General features: G+C 38.3%; 1 long non-coding RNA gene across 1 annotated transcript in view; it reads left to right on the top strand.

Moving 5' to 3' along the window:
* The window catches only part of LOC105503432, a 124,425-nt gene that overhangs the window by 82,909 nt on the left and 20,204 nt on the right, over positions 1-21,312 (top strand). The window lies entirely within an intron of this gene.

Raw genomic sequence — 21,312 nt, 5'->3', positions numbered from 1 at the left:
GGTCCTCAGATATCTTGACCAATGATTCTCAAATGCTTAACCATAGACCATTTTTTCCCCCACATGACACTGCTTCATATTTTTAAGGTTTTTTTCACCAAATATTTTATTTAATCCATCTTCAAGCCCTGAAACTTTTTTTCTCCCTCAGACATGACTTCAACTTTACTATCCTGGTTCCTTTCTATTGAATATGTTTTGTTTGTGTCTATATTTCTTATTATGTCTTGAACTGATTGTACTTACGATATGATTTGACTAGCATAAGATAGAATAGGGCAGTCATCTTCTTTGATCTAGACTAGATGCTATCCTTCTATTAATGCAGTTGCTAGTTTTGTATTTGCTTGATTTCAAATTTTTTCTTTTTGTTTTAGATTTTGGTAGCCACGGTTACTTGACTCATATCAAACTTTTCAGTAACTAAAACCCCCATTTTCCCTCTTCCTGTACTTATTTGACTAGTTTTGTTGCACTTTCTGAAATGTCTCTCACTTGTTTTTGACCAAAAAAAATAAAAATAACATGCCATTGATTCTGTGTCTATACTATTTGAGGCAGTTAGGCCTTTACTTACTCCTTCCAAGATTTTAAGCAGTGTTGCATTCAATTTGAACAAGAGGAATAAAGAGGCTTGAGAAATCTTAGGGAAGTGAGTCTCAAGCTTTAGCAAGCGACAGATCTGCAGGAGATCTTGTTAAAATGCGAAATTCTGATTCAGCAGGTCTGGAGTAGGGTCCAAGATTTTACATTTCTAGTAAGTTTCTATGGATTATGTTTTGAGCAACAAATTCTTAGAGCGTCTGAAAGGTTTTTAAAATAACTGATCTCCCTTCGATATCTTCTTCATTAGCAGTAAAATATACATCTTCTCACTGTAAATCAGCTCTGAGATCTTTTATAATCTTAGCTGAGGTTTGGATATACAGAGTTTTGAAACTCTTATTTGCTTAAGAGAAGGAGCCACGTATGATCTTCTTTTGGATTTCCCCGTTGTCTGGTAAAATGAAGAGCATTACTAAATGGCACTCACTTTTACTGAGTTTGTTTGGATTCCCCAGAGAACTGAAAAACGTCACCATTATGGAAGTCTTATCAGAAAGATGGGGAGAACTCACCCCAAAGCAGTTGTCAATATCTGGAAAATATTTTTCTAGTTGGCCTTATATTTCATTTCTATTTTCCTCAGCTCTAATCAGTTTATCACAATTAAAAAGAAACCAATGAAAAACATAAATATTGGAAACCATTTAATTTCATTGGAGGCTGGAAAGGAGAGAAAGGCTGAAAAAGGGGCCGGGCGCAGTGGCTCACGCCTATAATCCCAGCACTTTGGGAAGCCAAGGTGGGTGATCACCTGAGGTCAGGAGTTCGAGACCAGCTTGGCTAACATGGTAAAACCCCATCTCTACTAAAAATGAATACAAAAATTAGTCCGGTGTGGTGGCACCTGACTGTAGTCCCAGCTGCTTGGGAGGCTGAAGCAGGAGACTTGCTTGAACCCAGGAAGTGGAGGTTGCAGTAAGCCGAGACTCTGCCATTGCACTCCAGCTTGGGTGACAGAGCAAGACAGAATGTGACAGAGCGAGACACCATCTAAAAAAAAAAAGAAAGAAAGAAAGAAAAAAAAGGCTGAAGGGTGTGCTGGGTCTCGTCCTGGGTGAGGGAACAACTTGTGGAAAAGTGAATTGAGGCCTATTGGAATGTTTGGGGCTCCTCAACACTGTTTACACTCTGAGATACAGACCAAAAGTGAGGTAAAAAGCGAGTGTTTCCTTTTTTTCAGAATAGGACTTTACTCCAGATTTTCTTACTCTTCTCTTGATTCCTTCACCATCCTTGATCTACATTCACCTCGGATGCCCATGTCCATTCTCCACTGGCAAAGCTTGTTTTCTTCTTAATCTTCTTGTGTTCATCTAGCCTCACATGGCATTTGTCACACTTCTTTGAAAACCTACTGTTTGTCAAAGTGTCTTTCTAGTAATCCAGATACCTCTCCCCCCATGCCTTTGGTGTGGTTTTGGTAGAGTCATACAGAGCAGCAATGCCTTATGAAAATGAATTTGACAGAATCTGCCTGTTCATCAAAGGAGGCCAGACAGGAGGTGAGAAAAACGAGGTGTGTCCCACACCAGTCTCAATGAAGCCTTTTGGGGTGTCTTGTGCTCTTGACTAAATCTCAGATGATACTGAATAAATAATTACCAAAGGCATGAGCTGTTAAGGAATCCCAGTTTGGCTGGCTCTGTGCAGTCAGATGTAGCCAGCCCTGTTTATGTGTGAAAGGATTGGGTTTTCCCCAAGCTGTTTGGTAATGTTGCAAGAACAGACTTTCCCCTCCCTGGCTCCCTGGAGTAAAATGGCTGCCAAAGTACTTTGGAACAGAAACTTAGAAATGTACCGACCACTAGAAGAGAGTAACAAGGGTCCTTTGATATTTTCCGTGTTCACTATGATCAAGTTGGCATCTATTTCCTTCTGAGCTAAAGATTCTGAGCTATCATTGGCTGATGTGAGCTTGTGACCTAGCTAGTTCTGTTCAGAATACACTGTGGAGGTGCAGCAGGGGCAGCCCTGTTTGGATTGAGAGTCCTTAAGGAGAGCTTTTCAGATGAGTTCTAGTGGAGCCCATAAGGGAGAAGAAAACTAAACACAATGTGTGGTCCTGTGTTCTGCTACACCACTCTATGGAAATGGGCTGTTGGGAGGAAGACTATATTTCTGACAGTTTACAGAGCCAAAAACCTGTTGAAGGCTTTTTGTAAGGTAGTAGAGAAAATGGCAAAATCTTTAAAACTAAAGGGAAATTATTTGATAGTTCTGATGACCACAGGCCACCAGACTGCTGGGCCATGGAATTACAGCAACATTACAAAGAAAATAGGAGAGTGGGCTGAGCCGGACTCAGAAACTATTCCAAATGTACTGTGACATTTTAGGAAGCTAGTTCTTTTTATTTGAAATATTTTGTGGTTTTTTGCATGAGAATTAGCCTATGCTTCTTAAAAATATCATAAAATGCCAGTTAGCAGAAAAATAAACAGTTTAATCTCCAGTCCCACTACCTAGAGTCAACCCTTGTTCATACTGCAGTACATTTTTTTCTTTTAGTTTTTTCTACGCTTTAAATAAAAACGTAATTATGTCAGTATGGCAATATAATTTTGACTCATTTTAAAACTGTAGCTTATATCATAAGTCTATTTCATATTGTTTTGAAGTTGTCATATACATTTTGTCATACAAGTTTTTAATGGCTGTTTTTATGGAGTTGTGCCCCAAGTTACTTATTCATTCCCATGTTGTCAGATATGTTGTTCTTTAGCTTTTATTTTTTCCCATTATAACTAATGAGGCAATGTGTCTTGAGTATTTTGGATTAACTCTCTAGAATTGATTCTCAGGAAGGTTATTTACTTTGAAGTGATGGACAGAGTCTAGTGGATTTATGAGTGAACTCTTGTGTGATTTGGAAAGATAGAGTTGTTTAGGCTAGGTATTACCAACCCAAAGTTGACACTTGAGTCACCTAAGTTCTTCTCTACTCCAGAGGCTTGGCCCTGCCTGGCCTGATCCCAGGAAAAGAGATTTTAGGGATTACAGAAATGGGAACTAGTTGTGGCTCTGAGCACAGCATGCAAATTCATTCAACACAGTCCCTGGGACAGGCTCATGATCAGTGAGCGGAAACTCCCCCTTCGAGTGCTTTCATGATTAGACTCCTGCCTAGGAAGCTTGTCTATTAGTTGTGTAATCTTAGAAATATCTCTTAACACTTTTTCCTCTGACTCTGTTTCCCCATATGGCACCCAATCTTTTATAGTGTTGTGAAAAATAGAGAAAATGTAGAAGGGAAGAACGTGGCACCCAATCCATAATGAACACTCAGTGAAAGTAAGCTATCATCATTTTTGCTGTTTTTGTGTCCTACAAATGTATTTTCCCAGGAGTTTTTTTTACTCTGTCTCCTCTTTTCCTCCACATAGCCCCAGCCTGTGGCTGGGGTCTTGCTTCAACCATCATGTACCTTTCTGAAATCCAAAATTTTACTCCCTGATAAAGGTATTGACCTCTTGTTGGTCTCATCCTCCAGATCTACCTATACCTAAGAAAATGATGTCTCTTTAAGCTGGTCCCCAGCTCACTTGTTTTCCCTAACACTTTAATTCACAAGATCAATCACTTTCCTTATAGGCCAACCTTACTGCAGAGTTGATTTTTATAGTTTTGGGCCTGTTGGTCTGGTTGTACTTTTCTCTTTCTGCTGGTCTGCTAGTTACAGCGGGTCTTGAAAGCAGTGATATGTTATGACATTGTCATAGCCCTCATTATTGCTCTTTATATAACAGTAGCAGCGTAACTGTGTTTTGATTTCTTGTACAAGGCGTAAAGTGTGCTAGTGGCTCACTATTCACATCAATTTCATCAGAAAATGTTATTTCCTCCTTTTATTGATCATGATGTAGAGGCCCAGTGACATTAGGTAACTTGCCCAAGATCACACATGTGGAAAGCTGCAGAGCCAGACTTGGAAATGAGTCCATTATATCTGAATCCCACTGCACTCCAAAATTTGTTGAATGAAGGAATAGATAAACGTATCATGATTTTGATGTTCTGACTAATTTCTAGCCAGTACTTTACTGTTATTGGAGCTTAAGCTTTAAGTACTGGCTAGGAATTAGTCAGAATTTTATTTTTAAAGAGGAGCATATAATTATGTATATTTTATACCTGTAGTGAATTGGGCACTATAGAACACATGTAGAGGATTGTGTTTACCAAATTCATGTTGAGTCAGGATACCCGACTCTAGCTTGCTGGTAGTCGGGTAAGTCAGACATGGGCAGGGGATAAACCAAATTAGACTATTTCCATTTGACTAAGCCATACAACCAGGTGTAAGCCACAGAAAGAAATCTGGAAGGACAGGTGCAACATTAGAAGACGCCTCATGACAGTGATCGTTAGAGGTTCAAACTTGAGAAAGCCAATTGGAATCAAGAAGGCCTAACCCTGGGATTCTCTCATTGAAAAGAAGGCTGGTAGCAGGAAGAGGACATGTAACATGAATTACATGATTAGATTTGTGTCATAATAACAAAAACAATAATGATAATAACACTAATAGCTTGTTATATACCATGCCCTGTACTAAGAACTATACATATGTCGTCCCATCTAAATCACATTTAATAGATTCCCATTTTTCTCATGAGAAAATTGCATCATACAGAGATGAACTATCTTGCTCAAGGCTACAGACCTGGTCATTAGCAAAGCAGGGATTTGAATTTAGATGTATTTTTCTCTGAAGCCTGGGTTTAGATAAATGGATCTGGAAGCACTGGGAAGGATGAATTAATGGGATGGAGTATAGGGGATGCAGAGTGCCCACTTATGGAATGATTTCATTCAAGAGAGACAGGAGGGTCAGAGGTAAGAATGCTGCTGCTGGGACAGAGAGGAAGGTACAGATATGAGATATGGTAAGAAGGTATCCTACAGCAGTGGCTCCCAGATCTCAATGAGTAGCCAATTCTCATGGAGGTTTTGTTTGTTTATTTTTGAATGACGATTCCCATGGCATACCTTGAATCTTCTGAATCAGAATCTCTGGAATACAACTTGGTATTCTTATAAAGCACCCTAGGTGATGCTGAAGCTCTGCCAGGTTCAAGAACCACAGCTCAATCAGCCTTGATTTAGAGGTTTGGGGTGGAGCATGAGAGAAAGAAAAGATTTTAGGGTGGCATCCAGGTTTCTGAATTTTGTGACTAAATGAAGTTTTTGGACAGTAGGTAAGATGCTAAGTTCAGTTTTGAATACGTTGAGATGGTCTGGTCCTGTGGATTTAGTTGGATATTAGCATCTAAAGCTTAGAACAGAGGTCAAGGCTGTAGATTTAGATATAGAGGACACTGGTGTTTGGGTGGTGGTTGTTCTATATTTTACATGGAATTTTCAAAATACTCAAAACTTCAGTTTTCCCTCAATAATTAAATAATCAGTTTACATCTTTGTGATCTTAGATCTCTTTCTGACCATTGATTGAAACTTTTGCTTTTAAAATTTATTTTACCATTTCTTAATTGTTCCTTAAGAGTCATGCATTGTTATAAGTACTTATCTGCACCATCTCATTGGATTCAAACCAACAATTGTTAAAGTAAAATTTATTGTTCCTATGTTTTAGATGAAGAGACTTAGGCACGTTACGTAACACACCCAAGGTAATATAGTCAAATAATCGAGCCAGGATTTGAGCCCAACTCTCTTTCTGACTCTAGGCTTAGAGCTTTTGGGCTATTTCACAAAAGGGCTGTTCCTAGGTCAGGCAGATAACTTCTATATTACCTTCATAAAAGAAGAATATAATCTACCACTATTAAATTTTGCAGGTTAGTGTCATATTATGTTTAAATACAGAAAAGTTTATTTAAAAGTCAGTTGAATTTCTCTTGAGAAATTGGCCATGTAGTAAATTATATTTAATAAAAGAGTTTGTGTACTTCCCAGGGAGCAGAGTATTAGCCTGATCAAAGCACCTTTCAGCCTTTATTTAACAGCATGTGGGTAGTCTACATTTTTTGTACTCTCAGAGAAAGGGGGTGGGGAGGGGTGTGACATTGGTTTTTGTCTCTGGGAGTTCTGTTGCATGATTTGACCTCCCAACTTGTTTTGTGGGGCATATCCAACTTTGGGTTGAAACTAAAATGGGTTCTTGGTAATCCCAGATTGAAAATATGTCTCAGCAGTAACATTGTTTATCTTCAAGTTTAGGTAAATACAGACATTTACCATGTCTTCTTGGTAACAATGTAAGAATGAGTAGGGCTATGAAAAATGCACAGGGCATTCATTATGAAGACTGGTTGGTTAAAACTGATAAACTAAAGAAATTGCATTCTTTTCCACAAGCCAAGTCATACAACTGAAATTGTGAAATCATCTGGGCCAGCAGCTGTAATATGATACTTAATCTCCATAAGTGACAGATATCTAAGATAACACTAACACCCAGACGACAACTCAGGCAACACAAGCACAGTGTTTTGGTATGAGAACAGAAGAAATGTTAGGAGAATGAGCATTTTTCCACAGAGAACTCAAATATGGTAACACTCTCATAGCTTTGATAATCCCCAATAAACTGTGGTTACTAAAATGCGTGACAAAAAGAACTTCTATCTGTAAAGAACTTCTTTATATATTTCCATGTATAAGACATGGAAATACTTGGGTTACGATCAAGGAGAAAAAAGTTTATCAGTTAATTAAGAGTTACGTAGCTAGTTTGCCCACAGATTAATTTGTAGGAGGCAAAGGAAATCGCACCTAAATGGGAAAAAGCAAGCTTACCCTCAAGGTATGCTTTTCCCAACCCCACCCTGCCAGGTGCACTCCTTGTTCCTCAGATGTGCCTGTTTATCTCACGGACCTTGCCACACTTACATCTTGTTCTGGCCCCACAGCAAGGAACATATAAAAGATCCCTGTCTTGCCGGGTGCAGTGGCTCAGCCTCTAATCCCAGCACTTTGGGAGGCCGAGGCGGGCGGATCACGAGGTCAGGAGATCGAGACCATCCTGCCTAACATGGTGAAACCCTGTCTCTACTAAAAATACAAAAAATTAGCCAGGCATGGTGGTGAGCGCCTGTAGTCCCAGCTATTTGGGGGGCTGAGGCAGGAGAATGGAGTGAACCCGGGAGGCGGAGCTTGCAGTGAGCCGAGATCGCCTCACTGCACTCCAGCCTGGGCGACAGAGACTCCCTCTCAAAAAAAAAAAAAAAAAGGTCCCTCTCTTTAGATCTCAGGGTATCTTGGAGTCACTATTGATCCTTGACCTCCCTCCTTTCTCTGATCGTGTCTCGACAAGTGTTCGGGTCTCCTGTGCTAAATGTCTATTTGTTGTCTGGATTAGATTTTGACTTGTTTTTCTATTTCTTTGCATCTGGTAGCCCATTTCTTTGATTCAATTTCACAACTTCTTGATTTTGTCCTTAAGTATGTGGCAACACAAACCCTCGGGAGGCAGGATAGTTCAATAGAAAGAAGATGAACCTTGGGGGTCAGAAGATTTAAACTTCCAGAATTTAAATTTTCATTCTACTATTACTAGATTTATAAACTTTATCAAATCACTCTCCTACTCTGTTCCTTAATTCTACATATTTAAAATTGGCATAAAAATCTCAATGTGGTAGAGCTATTGAGATGAAAATCAGAATAGATACAAAGAACTTGATAGCCCCAAGAAGCTTGATCACTATTTGTTTAATGGCCCTTCCTTTCTTCTCATATCTCAGTTCAGATCCTACTCAGCCATTTATTTTATTTTGTTCCTGTTGGAGTATGGAATAAAGCCAAGAAATATGCTTAAAAATTAGCATAATTAAAAGTATTTAAAACACAAGTAACTTGAGAAAGGTGAGTTGGAGGTTTATGTCTAAACTTAGTATTTTTTGGAGAGAAATTTACCTGTCAGGGCCAGATTAAAACATTTACAAGTCCCATGCACACTTGAGATGAAGATGCCCCTCCACTTATCTCACATGTAAGTTAAAGGTTAAAAAGTGAAAATGTCTACTAGAGTTCAATAATATTCTTAATTTTTTCCCCATGACTTCTCTGAAGCTTTTAGAAAACATGAAATTCTTAAAAACAACAGTAACCCACATTTTTATTGCCCTGGTTTGCCCTATTGTATCTTTCTCCTGCTCACAGGGTCTGAGGCAGCTGGGATAGGAGAAAAGGATTATCAGCCAATCAATATTTTTTGAACCCCAGAGATTATTTATTCATCTATCCATTTATTTATTTTGAGATTATATTTTATCTGGAACCTTAAAAAAATATTAGTTTCCAAACTGTGTCTACTGTGTTTATTTTATCAATATGGCCCAGATTTGTATTACTTATTTGTGATTCTGAATAATATTTTTTCCAACATTAATTATCAGCCTCTCTGTGCCCCACAGAATTATTACAACCTATGTTAATGCACACTATGGCAAGCCATGTGAATTTTCTGCCCAACAGTTGTTTTCTTCATACTTCCTTGCCAAGATAACCCCATCATTGGTCAGTTACTAGTCACATGATCTTCTTTAGCCCCTCCTTAGCCCCTGTAGGTGAATCAGGAGTAAGCTAACGCAATCGTGGTAATTCTCCTTTTTCTTGGAAATGTTTGATTTAGATATGGAGAAGAGGTGCAACCTTGCTTATGAAATGAGAGGGCAAATATGGGAAACTTTGAGGTAAGTTTTCTTTCCCCTTGAAAGGGACCAAAAAGTTGTGGTTTATACTTTCTTGACTTTGGTCACTGTTGGGTGAAGAGTTGGTGCTGTGGAAGCCACCTTGAGACCATGAGGGGACAAGTCTGAGGACACAATTACATGCTACCAGTGGCAGAGGACACTATAGCAAGAACCTGGATCCTTGATGACATTGAACCGTTGACTTAGTCTACCGTGGAACCATCAGGAAATAATCCTTAGTTTTTTTTTTGTTTGCTTTTTGTTTTTTTGAGACGGAGTCTCACGCTGTCACCCAGGCTGGAGTGCAGTGGTGCCATCTCGGCTAACTGCAAGCTCCGCCTCCCAGGTTCACGCCATTCTCCTGCCTCAGCCTCCCTAGTTGCTGAGACTACAGGTGCCCACCACCACGCCCAGCTGATTTTTTGTATTTTTAGTAGAGATGGGGTTTCACCATGTTAGGCAGGATGGTCTCGATCTCCTGACCTCGTGATCCACCTGCCTCAGCCTCCCAAAGTGCTGGGATTACAGGTGTGAGCCACGGAGCCCAGCCAATCCTTAGTTTTTTAAAGATGCTTTTAGTTGTGTTTTCTCTTACAAGTATCTGAAAGCATCCTAACTAATCAATGCTAAATGTATCTCTCACAGTTTATGCTTATTTTTCAGAAATGCCTAGTGGAAATTTCTATTACTGATTGTCTTTGTCCTAAATAAATTGAATAGACTGTCAATCTTTTGAAAATAAAAGCATGACTTGATTAGCAATTGTTCAGTCTGATGTTTTCCACATTTCTGTCATTTGCATACCACTTCTTTGATTTTATCATATCCTTGTATCATCTGCACTAATAGAAATATTTTTCCTTAAGTTGTCTCTCCTTTAAAAAATTAACTCCATTTATTTTGAAGAGAAACTTTTTCACTAACTATAAATTAAAAACCAATATCGCCGGGCGCGGTGGCTCAAGCCTGTAATCCCAGCACTTTGGGAGGCCGAGACAGGCGGATCACGAGGTCAGGAGATCGAGACCATCCTGGCTAACACGGTGAAACCCCGTCTCTACTAAAAAATACAAAAATCTAGCCGGGCGAGGTGGCGGCGCCCGTAGTCCCAGCTACCCGGGAGGCTGAGGCAGGAGAATGGCGTGAACCTCCAGCCTGGGTGACAGAGCGAGACTCCGTCTCAAAAAAAAAAAAAAAAAAAACCAATATCATTTGCCTTAAATAGAAGACTGTCATAAAAAGAAATGCCGTGAGTGAAGTAATGTTATTAAATGTTTGTCAGATATAGTTTCCTATGAAGAATCTGAGCTTGTGGCTTGCTGTCTCTGTTGAAAGGAGAGACTAAGGAGTGTTATAGGAGTGGTAAAATAATCCTTCCACTGACTGAGAATATTTCCTTGCCACAATCAGAAGAACTAAAAGAAAGGAGGATATCTGTTAATATATGAATTTACCTAAATGTCATGCTGTGACTTCTAAAATCATGTGGTGTGCTCGGTTTCCCCTTGGAGCTGACCTAGGCAGAGAGCCCTCTCAAGGGCCTTGCGTCCCAAACGATACGTACTGGAGCAAAGCTCCAGGAAACCCTGAGGAGAAGAGAAGGGCTTAAGGAGCAATCAGCTTTTGATTGCTGGGATTATGAAAGGTCGTAAGAAGCGAATGTTGCAATGTTTTATTATACTTGATATTAAAGCAAGGACCACTAATAATTTATTATTCTCTCCATGTCAGTGGTATTTACCTTTTTGGAATCATGTGCCCCATTGAGAATTTCTGGAAAACCATGGTTCTTCTACTCAGGAGAATGCACAGTTGCACACATACACAAATGTGCAAGCACACACACACATGCACGCACACAGAATTTTCACAGAAGGTCAGTAGGTTCACAGGCCCTAGGCTGAGAACCAGCATTCTGTATATTGTATTTTACATGTGTTCTCTTACAAGTCACCGTGTGATTCAGTTCACTCCAAACTGCTGTTAAGTGCAAAACATGGTTTTTGAATATATCTGTCAATTAGTAAGAGTGGTATGTTAATTTAAATACACTAAAGTGGAGAATTACTGTCCTCTCAACAGCTACTTTAAATAGACATAAGTTACAGTGATATTGCCTTCCAGGAGGCTTCAGGAGATTAGGTCAGGCTCTATAAAAAAAAAAAAAAAAACACCCAACCCTATAAAGTCATCCTTGTGAACTTTGAAACACCACTGTATGTACCTAGTAAAAATTATCCCTGGGTAAGCAGACTTCCAGACCTGGGTGGAGTTCACATGAGTCCCTTTGCTAAAATAAACAGAAGTGACTGGGAACTTTGGATTGTCTTTGTCTGAACTTGAGTGTCTGGATGGATCAGCATCAGCAGCATACCACACACCTGCTTGTCCAGCCAAAGAGAAACTCAAAGACTTGGCATTTGTTTTTTACATTGTCAACTGTGCAAAAATATCACATGATTCTAATTTATGAGGGTCCATTGGTTTTAAAAACACCCCCTGACATTTTTGTAGCCAAATAATTTTTCCTTTAAAAGGCACAGGTTGAGCAACAAGATTAAGTAGATCACTTTAATCTCTCATTTCAAAAGATAATCGTTAAAAATTCAACTGTAGGACTAACACATTAACTATGTAATAAGACCCAGAATAGTCTTTGGAGCAAATTTCAGTGGATACTTGATCAAACTAATGTTGAAGACAAAATCTTGAATTGATGATATTTATCTGATACAATTCTTTACATAACAAACGTTAAAAAAATTAGAAAAATTTCATAGGTTAGATGTTCATTATCTTCAAGTGAAGTTACTTGTTTTATATTAAGAACCACAAAAACTTAGTGAACATTTTTTTTTTTTTTTTTTTTTTTGACAGGGTCTCACTCTGTCACGGAGGCTGGAGTAGAGTGGCTCAATCACAGCTCACTGCAGCCTTGACCTACCCAGATTCAAGCGATCTTCCCACCTCAGCCTCCCAAGTAGCTGGGACTATAGGCACATGCCACCATGCCTGGCTAATTTCTTTCTTTTCTTTCTTTTTTTTTTTTTTTCCTTATTTTGTAGGGACAAGTTTTCTCCATGTTGCTCAGGCTGGTCTTGAACTCCTGGGCTCAAAGCGATCCTCCCACCTCAGCCTCCCAAAGTGCTGGAGTTACAGGCATGAGCTACTCTGCCCCTCTAAACGTCTTACTTTTTTTTTTTTTAATTTGGTATTAGATTAAGCCAGTGATTAATTTCAAACATTTATAAATGACTAAATTCTAACATGTTACTTCCAACCATTAAAAGGAATGTTTGACTTAAAAGTACTTTCTCTTCAGTAATGTTGAAGAGAAAAAAACCTTGAATTGGTGATATTCACCTGATACAATTATTTACATAACAAATGTTAGAAACATGTTAGAAAAACTTCATAAAATTTTAGATGTTCAGTATCTGCAAGTGAAGTTACTTGTTTTATATTACAAAACACCCACCAGTTTCCTTTAGTTTTTAGTTACTCATGGCTTGGACATCTAAAAGTTATCAAGTGTCTCAAATATCAAGTGTCTTTATTTCAGGTCAGTAAAAAAGAAATTATCTGTCGCACTGGCTTGTGAGGTTAAAATTGTCTCTGGAAGGATTTCAGATTTAATTTAATTTCTTTTTTTTTTTTTTTCTTTTTTTGAAACGGAGTCTCATTCTGTTGCCCAGGCTGGAGTGCAGTGGCATGATCTCATCTCAGCTCGCTGTAGCCTCTGCCTCCCAAGTAGGTGGGACTACCAGCATGGGCCACCACATCTGGCTAATTTTTGTGGTGTTTTGTTTGTTTGTTTGTTTGTTTTGGTTTCACCGTGTTGGCCAGGCTGATCTGTAACTCCTGACCTCAGTTGATCCACCTGCCTCAGCCTCCTAAAGTGCGGAGATTACAGGCATGAGCTACTATGCCAGCCTCAGATTTAATTTCTTAATAATATCATGAAACTGTAGTAGTAGCCACAAATGTTTATTCAAAATTTATTCTTCCAAAGCAAATAAAGATTGACTGAATTTAGTTGGTGGCAAACGTGTTCCAGGGATTTGAGCACAGAATCAGTTTGATGACAATTAAATTATAATGCTGACTTTCTTTGTGGCCTCTGAAAATGTAAACTCTCCTTCCCCAACTTTTTCATCTATGAAGTGATGCTGTGCATGCGTACTTTTTTTTTCTTTTTTTACTAATATTGGAGACGTTCACTGGGTAAACTTTCTGAAATGCATTAAAACATTTCTGATGAATGTGTGAGAAACGTAGTTTAAATGAAACATGATTAGCTCTTTGTGGGTTACAGAAAACATCAACCCATCATCCTTTATGCAACAATAGGTATATATTTGATATGACTATATATAGTCTAGCGGGGACTGAAATCTAAGACTAGATTGTATCGGATAATAAAAATACACTAAAAGTTCTTTTAAGGCTGTCATGTGAACACACACACTTGCATTTATCAAAGGAATGTCTATTTTGTTATTGATTTTATTCTCAATCATTGAAGTATGTTATATTTGCACAAATGCTTTAAGTTGGTGAGTGATGATAAATGATTCCTTATAAATAATCCCCTTAAAACAAAAGTTAGTCTTAAATCTTACTGAAAATCCCATTTAGATTCTTAAAAATGATGTTGGTTTAAAGAAACAAATGCACTGATTTAATCCTGGGGCAGTGTTTTTAGTGTGGTCCCAGAGCTACCAACTCAAAATCACCAAGGGCTGGTTCAAACTCTAAATGTCTGGGTTTCTGGGCCATAGAACTTTTCTATTGGCCAGAATTTCCGAATGGTTCCCTGCTATTTGACATCTTATTAAATGCCGCAGATTATTTTATGTGCTAGGAGGTTAAAACTGTTGTCCTAGAGAGTTAGTCTCTGAGGATTCAAGTCATTTCCCTCCCTGAAGAAAGTTAACTGTGAACAGCGTTTCCATTTTTTATAGCTCTAGAGGACAGACAGTAGTTTTTTTTTAGGTAAGAAGGGAGAATCAAGCTAAAGACATTATCAACATAATCCTTCCTAATCCTGTCCTCTTCTTTATCATCACCACTGCTATATAGTTGCTGCCATTTATTGAGCATTTGCCATATGCCAGGCACTGTGCTAATTGCCTTTCAAACATGATCTCATTTAATCCTCATAATGGATTTTATGGCTAACAGATTACGAGAAAGGAAACAGGAGCTTCAGTTCATGCAGTTGGTACAGGACAGGGCTGGGAAGGGAAGCTTTATGGTTTTCAGTAGTGACTTTAAAGTGGTCGTCATGACCTAAAAATAGAGAACTAACTGGGTGAGGAAAGAAGCAACATTTGTTATGTACTTTTAGTCAGCCAGATACTTTACATGTGTGGTTATATTTACTACAGTCAACAAACCGTGAGGTGTCTATTTCTATCTTTACATTACAGATGTCAAAACTGAGGCTCAGCAAGTTTAGATACCCACCTTAAGTGACCCTGATATTGGAAAGGCTCAGATAAAACTCTTTCTTTTCTCTTTCCTCCTGCTTCAGCTTTATGCAGAGTCAGGCTATACGGTTTAAAATCTCCATTCTGCCACATGCTAGTTTTGTGACTTATGGCAAATTATTCAACTGCTCTGTGCCTCAGTTTATTCATTTGTAAAATAGGGATAAAATAATGTGGATGTTAGAGAGATTTTGTGAGGATTAAAATGACTGCCATTTACATAATATAAAACACTTAAAACAGTATGTCACAAATCTAGCACTCTACACATGCTAATGATAATTATTTTACCATGAGGGTGGAAATTAGATGCAAAATGTAAAATGATAAATTTTAGAAAAAACTGAAAGCGAATCAATTTCTAGTTTTTTTCATATATTTTAGTTGAAGGGAGTGAGTTGTAGACTGTATCATGTGGGACAGGATCCTGGTAACCGGGGTTGGAAGAAACTCTTGCAAGTAGTGGAGAGTGCCCATGATCACACTAAGGAAAACAGATACTAAGGGAAAAGAGACCTCTGCACTGGACATTGAACTCTTGTTTATAAAAAGGAGACTGAACAGTTGTTGCAAAGATTCTTATTCAAACTATTGTTTCTAATTCAAAAGTCAACAAAATCATGATTGTCACTGGAAAAATTTTGAAAACGAGACAAAAACACATTGCTCTTCATTTGTACAATGATAGGAAGCCTGTGTTTATCCCTAGAATGCTATGTACAGTTGTGACCCCTGTAAGCTTCTTACAAGATAGTTTGGATAAAGACAGGCTCTGAAAGGCAAATAAAACAAAAGATGAATGGGCTATTTTATGAGACTCAGACACAAAAGTTGAGAGGACAGATAGGAAATCACAAAGGCAATAGATTATGTGAACCACAGAAATATTTTCCAGCTCCCAGGGTTCATGCTAATGGTAGCCTGAGATGACTTTAGAATACGAAAAGAAAAAGCTGCTTTATATATTGAAGAGTAAACATGAATCAAATTCGGAGGTGATGGAATATAATTAACTTCAAGAAATAGACAATTAAATTTCACAAAGACATTATTTGAATCTTCTTTATGATTGAGGCTTGGGCTGGGAACTGTTGAGGAAGCAAAATAAGACAGTCCTTGCCCTCTGGAAGCTCAAAATCTAGAGCTATACACAAATAAATTATAGTGTAAAATGATGAATGCAACAGAAACCATATAAATGAGAAGGTACACAACAAGAACCAAGGAGCAAGTAGATGAAGAGGAGCCTTCTGTGGGTCAGCATAGTGGCGGAAGGTATTGGTATTACAAAAAGCTTCTCCCCCGTGGGTCAAATCTAAGCTGAATGTTGAGACATAATTGAAATTCGCAAGACAGATAGGAGATAGGGGTAAGGAATTCTAATCAGAGGGAATAGCATATGTAAGGCAAACAATACGGTGCATCTGGGAAAGCTACACAATTTTATTGTAATAGGACAAATATTGGGGAGTGTTGAGAGATGAGACTGGGAGAGTGAGGCAGAAGTTAGCATTTATTCATTTATTCAGCCGACCTTTATCTGTTACCTACGTTACACTAAGTACTGCATGAGCATTAGAGACAAAAAGTTGAATGAGATTGAACACCATTCATCATGACTGTGATGGACACACTTCATTCATGACTATGAACTTGGCATTGTTCTAGGTACCAGAGATATAATAATGAGAAACAGACATGCTCCCTCCCCTCATTGAGGTTACAGCTTAGTGTGGAGACAGACAGATGCCTAATGCACCATAGTATGGAAGGTGCTGTGGACACAGTGCTTAAATCCATAATCTACATAGGTATGAGAGTGAACTGTCTACAACTTAAATCTGATCTTGTTGTTCCCTGCTTAAAATCCTGCGGTGGCTCCCAGTAGTGCCTTCTGGTTAAAATACAAGATATATGGTATGATCTCTCAAGGTCCTTTGTTATTTGTCTCTGGCCACCTCTCCAATTTTTCACCATGACCCTAGCCCTGTCCCACTGGCATTCCATCTCCAATTACACTGAACTATGTGGAATTATTAAAATGCCCCATGTTATTTCAAGACTCAGAGATTTAGTGCCTCAGCATGTCTTGTTCCCTCTCGCCTCCTCCACCTGGCCTTCTCCAGCTTGCTCATCAGTCTATTAGACTCAGGCATCACCTGCTTGCCTTCATAACCCTCCCCACTCCCCTCACCTTGCTGGATTCTGTGCCTTTGCTTGCTGGTTCCCAGAGATCCCTGCCCTTATTTTTCTTTGCCTGATGGATTTGCAGTTGTGGCCTATACGATGTAGAAAACCAGCTAAGGCTCCCACTTCTCTGGGCTTATGTGGTCAGACGCAGTCCTGTCTTCCATTCATACCAAAGGCCATCAGGGAGTTTCTTTTGTCTTCTTCACCAGCCCATTCTTTTTTTTTTTTTTTTTTATTATACTTTAAGTTCTAGGGTACATGTGCATAACGTGCAGGTTTGTTACATATGTATACTTGTGCCATGTTGGTGTGCTGCACCCATCAACTCGTCATTTACATCAGGTATAACTCCCAATGCAATCCCTCCCCGCTCCCCTCAGTGATAGGCCCCGGTGTGTGATGTTCCCCTTCCCGAGTCCAGGTGATCTCATTGTTCAGTTCCCACCTATGAGTGAGAACATGCGGTGTTTGGTTTTCTGTTCTTGCGATAGTTTGCTGAGAATGATAGTTTCCAGCTGCATCCATGTCCCTACAAAGGACTCAAACTCATCCTTTTTTATGGCTGCATAGTATTCCATGGTGTGTATGTGCCACATTTTCTTAATCCAGTCTGTCACTGATGGACATTTGGGTTGATTCCAAGTCTTTGCTATTGTGAATAGTGCCACAATAAACATACGTGTGCATGTGTCTTTATAGCAGCATGATTTGTAATCCTTTGGGTATATACCCAGTAATGGGATCACCAGCCCATTCTTAATCTTTCCAATAAATTTTCTGCAGTGTGTGCTTTGACAATTGGGTCAGGGTGATGGTAATTTACAGCATGAGATGGTGATCTTGCTGCCTGTGCTGATGAGCCTATCGGATTTCCTGTAACTAGTCTGTTTCCCTGCCCAGGTGGAGAACTTCAGTAAAGGAAGTAGGAGTTAGGAATTTGGGAATGAGGAGCACAGTGATTAAACTGGGGCCATTCATATGAGAGTTTAAGAACTCAGATCAGTGACTTAGGTGAGTAAAAAAATCAGAAAAAGGGAGAGAGGATATGAGCAACTTGGGCCATAATTAAACTTGTCAATGAATTGAAGGTCTATTATTCTAATGCCTACATTTTGCCAAACCTTTGTGCTTGTAACTTTATCATTTGCTGTGATTAACAAAATTGAAAGAATAATAACTACTTACAAAGCCCAGATCACCTCCTTGTACCACTAGCTTTTGCTTTCCATACAGACATAGCTTTAAAAAGTACAAATCCTATTCTGTACCTGAGCCACAACCCTAAAAGAGAACTTGTTTATAATTCTGAGAATAATATTGTCCTTTAAAGGTGAAGGTTCTCTGGAAAACATGTCATTCATGTGATAAAAAGCAGGTAGCAGGTAGTGCTAAAGACTTACTAGTCTGCATGTTTGTGCTTTCTGCTGCTTTCCTCTAATCTCAAGGCAGTATAAGGAGATAAGATCTTCACAGCCCTTTCAGCCCTGTTGCAATTTCTTTGACCCTGGCCTGATATAAAAGGCAAACTTAGTTTTTCACTGTTCTAGTCATGCAGTTTCTTTGTGGTTCCCTTTAGAAAGACTTGAGGCTATGAGTCAAAGCTTTTACCTCTTGCTGATAGTTCAGAGTTGTGATGTGAAGCAATAAATAAAATCCCTCTTTCCATATACTTGTCTCGTTGATTAGAATTCTGGGCAAATTTAGAGGCTCATAAAGTCCATTTAGATATTTAGTGAAAAAAACCAGCCCTCAGAACCAGAACAGAATGTAGATAATGTAGATGGAATATCTTTCTCTCTCTCTGTGTGTGTATATATGTATTTATATATGTGTGTATTTATATTATATATGTTTATATTTATATATGTGTGTATATACATTTATATGTGTATATATATTTATAGTAAATATATCACATATATTTACTATATATACACTAAAAAAGAGGGGACTATATCTTTATATGCACTAGCATTTATTTTAAAAAGAAAACACACGAAAGATCTAAAAGAAACTATTATAGGGGTTATGGAAAATGCCATGGGCAAGAATTGTGTGTGTGTGTGTGTGTGTGTGTTTTTGTCACCATGCTTTCTGAAACAACACGATATGTAACACCTTTACAAAAATAAAGTAAAATAAAAAATGAAAAACAAAGTCCACTCGTAACCAACATGTCAGTGGCATGTGTGTTTTCAGGGTACAACAAATGCATTCTATAGCATAGGATGTTCCAGTCACTCTAACAAAAGATGTCCTGTTTGGAACACCAGCTCTGTATCAGTTACTTCAGACACTTTCTCTCATTGAGTCCCTTCAGCAAGCCCTTGTAGGTTTATGTTCTTAGATGAGGAAACCAAGTTTTAGAAACATTATCTGACCAAACTAAGATCAGAGGGTTAGAAATGTCAGAGCCCAGAACTGGCATCTTCTGACTTCAGATCCCGTGTACTTTCCCCTACACTGTGCTGACCGCACCTCCATTACTGCAGATGTGTTGATTACATCTAGGGGCCAAAGTACACATTCATCCAATGAATGCTTACTGAATGCTTACCTTGTTCCAGGCACTTTTGTAATGCAAGAAAAATAAGAGTAGTGAAGACAGTCAAGGAAACAAAGAAGCCTAATTCTAGGCAAGAAGTGCTTTTGATGGAATTAAGCGCAATGAGGGTGTTAGTACAGAAAGGAAATTTAATTGAACTGGGAAAGTTCATGGCAGTTTTCCCAGAGATGAGTCTTGGAGGACAAATGGTATTTAGCCAGGAGGAAAGGGGGTCAAGTGTATTCCAAGGAGCGGGAACAACATGTACAAAAGCACAGTTTTGAAAGAATACTCCATTTTTGAGGAATAGCCAATAGCTGGGCATGTCTAGAGCATAGGGTAGTAGAGGAAAGGAGGCCGGAAATGGGAAGAGTCTTGAATACCACATTCAGTTATTTGGACTTCATCTTGTAGCAATGGGAGCCTACAAAATTTTAAGTAGAGGAATAAAAAGATTCCATCTGAAACTTAGAAAAATTACTTTGGCAGAGTAAGAGACAATGAATTGATGGGGAGCTGGGTTTGATAGCAAGAAACTGTTTGGGAGACTGTTCTAATTATGTATTGTATTATTTTTAGATGCACATATATGTACTTTTTTAACATTTCATTTCTTTCTGAAATTGTAATGAATCTTACAATCAATGGCATGTTATAATTTAATTGGCAGCATTATTTCATCTCTTAGGGCCCCCAAATAACAGTGTGTCATATAACTGATAGCATCTCAAATTAGATGAAATACAATGGTCCAGACAAGGAATACTGAGGTGGTGGGGTGGTAAAGAGGGAAAAGATTTGAGCCACATTTAAATCCTGATATGGTATTAATTATTAAGTAAAAAAAAAAATGAATGTGCAGAATATATTCAGTGTGCCACAATTGTGGAAAAAAGGTGTGCATGGACAGATGCACATGTATGTATTCATAAACTTAATGTGGATGCATAAAACATCTTTAGAATGATACACAAGAAACTAATAACCCTGGTGGCTTTTAGTGGGGGGCATTGGGTGACTGAAGGAGAACAGTGGTAGGAAAATTTTTCATTGTGTTCTATTTTGTACATTTAATAGTTTGAAGTATGTGTTATGCAATTGAAATATGTAAAAAGGTAAAAAGTAAGAGATATTTAGAAAGGACCATTGGCACGTTTGTTGACAGATTGGTTATGGGATAAAGGCGATAGTGTTTTATTGACTATATTTTATTCTTTTAGTTATTCCTCTAATTTCTTAAAACAACTTTATTGAGATACAACTTACATGCTATAATTTCACCCATTTTAAGTGCATGAATTCAGTGATTTTTAGTAGATTCAATGAGTAGTGTAACGATTCCTACAACAGTTATAGCACATTTTTATCATCCTGATAAGATCCTTCATGCTCGTTTATTTAATCTCCATTGCCATCTCCAGCCCCAGGCAACCATAATCTTCCATGTTTTTTTACTAGCTTTGCCTAGTTTTGGATGTTTCATACAAATGGAATCATACAAAAGGTGGTGTTCTATGTCCAGCTTCTTTCCCTCAGGATAATGTTTTTTAGGTTTGTAAACATTGCAAATATCAGTATGATACTTCATTCCTTTTCATTTATGTCTACAAAATACTCTATTGTATGTATATACCATCTTTGGTTTTTCCATTCATCAATTGAAGAATATTTCAGCTGTTTTTGCTTTTTGACTCTTATGAATAATGCTGTTATGAACATTTATGTTTAAGACTTTGTGTGGAAGTATTTTTTCATTTCCTTGGGTTGACACCTAGGAGTAGGATGTTGTATGGAAAATTAACCTTTGACTTTTTAAGAAACT

The sequence above is a fragment of the Colobus angolensis genome, unplaced genomic scaffold, assembly GCF_000951035.1.
Source record: "Colobus angolensis palliatus isolate OR3802 unplaced genomic scaffold, Cang.pa_1.0 Scaffold86, whole genome shotgun sequence".
NCBI lineage: Eukaryota > Metazoa > Chordata > Mammalia > Primates > Cercopithecidae > Colobus > Colobus angolensis.
Note: the sequence above shows the minus strand (reverse complement) of the source record. Positions and strands in the feature narration are given on the sequence as shown.